The 1744-nt window shown below is 39.7% G+C and overlaps 1 protein-coding gene across 1 annotated transcript in view; it reads right to left on the reverse strand.

Moving 5' to 3' along the window:
• Positions 1 to 1744, reverse strand: part of LHFP (lipoma HMGIC fusion partner) — a 279527-nt gene that overhangs the window by 178643 nt on the left and 99140 nt on the right. The gene's annotated exons all lie outside the window — the stretch shown is intronic.

The following is a 1744-nucleotide window of genomic DNA, read 5'->3' on the forward strand; positions in this document are numbered from 1 at the left end:
AGCTCGTTGAAGTTCGCACTCCTAAAATCTAGGGCCACCACCTGACTGTTTGCCTTAACTTCAGACCCGTGCTCCAGTTCTGTGTTAGTTAACATCCGGAGATCCCAGCAGGTTCAAATCCATAGTTGGGAAAGATTCCAGTTTCTAAGTAATTATTATATTGAAAAACAGTTTTGAAAAATCTTTACTACTGTAGTGTACTTCTACCATATTCCCACTGGTTTGCATGATTTAGCATAATAATATGATTCTTCTTCTGATCTGGTGGGGCACCAGAATTCCATCTTATTGCCTAACAAACTTGAATATTAAAACAGGATCAGATACCAAGCAAAATTCCAGCAAAACATCAAACATAAAGGCTTACTATTATTTTTTTCAGCTTCATATTTTTCCCCATCCTAGTTTCAAAACATGATGGCCTTTGACCATCTCTATGCGCTGCAGGTGGTCTGTTTGGAATAGCAGCTACTTGATACAATCAGACAATAAGTGAAGGGAATGCTATGGTGCATTGATACAGTAGCAAGCAGGGAGAAAAAAATAAATGGGATTTCTCTTGGGAGAAACTAATGTAGATAAGAAGTTTCTGTCTTGTGTCTGCATCCATCTGAGCTGTTGACAGTTTACCCAAATGCAGTGGTTCCTGCTGTAATAGTAAAGATATTCTGATGTTATCTGAAATAAAAATACTCATTGTTTCTCTGTTGTTGATGAGTGCAACATTTTTTCAGTTTTTCCCTCACCCAGATTTGTACAGATACAGGAACAGCTGCCTAATTTGGCTCCACTCCACAGGAAGTCATTGTGTTTTCAAAGACAGCAACAATACAGCACTCCGAGGTGGGAACAGACTGATACCAGTTTCACTTCATACACTGAATACTTGAACTTCTGGGAGTTGTTCTTGTCAAGACTTCTTGTCTCGAGGGGTAGAGATAAATACAGCTTTAATTTAAGAAGCTTTACACGCAGCTCCCATCAATGTCCATGCCAGTGTTGGGGGTGGAAACCAGGGTGGAATATGGCAATAATTACAACTGATTTTGAAATACAGTGAATCCTCTCTTTCTAATTCATTCCTTTTCCTCCTCCTTATACTTTTACTTCATCCCTTAAAGTTGATATATATCTCACAATACAGGTAAAGTCAGGATCCCTGTCTAGAGGAGTTTGCTAACTAATTTCACACAAGGTAGAATAAGGAGGTAACAGGACACAAAAACTAGGGACAGAAATTACACAAACTGGCATAAGTGATTAGAAAATAGTTCAAACCTGTGACACAACAGTTCAGTGCACATAAAACGCTTTTGAAGGGTGCATCTACATGTTATCATATGGCACGTTGCTACAGTGCCATGCTTTAATATTTCCTTTTGGAAGTACTAAAGCATTGTGCAGTATGGGTGGTTACCACGCCGTGCACGTGGCACACAGTTAGATTTTACCGCTACATCGCTGTAGCTGGTGCTGGTGATCACATGTAAATCCACGTGATCACTACATTGCTGTAACGTGTCATGCAGCAACATAGAGCATTGCCATGTCGCTGTAGGGCGATGAGTAAACGTGCCCAAAATGGCCAAAACCAGTTTAAGATAAAATTGGATGGATGTAGTATCAGACTTAATTGATTTAGGTTAAATCATTTTATTCAACTTCTGTTCCAAATACCTTCCAGATTCAAATAACTAACAGTCCTCCAGCATCCCAGGATGCTTTGAAGCTCCCCCACAAACGC

Source organism: Gavialis gangeticus, unplaced genomic scaffold (genome assembly GCF_001723915.1).
Source record: "Gavialis gangeticus isolate Ggan-Ray unplaced genomic scaffold, GavGan_comp1, whole genome shotgun sequence".
In the NCBI taxonomy this organism is placed as follows: Eukaryota; Metazoa; Chordata; order Crocodylia; family Gavialidae; genus Gavialis; species Gavialis gangeticus.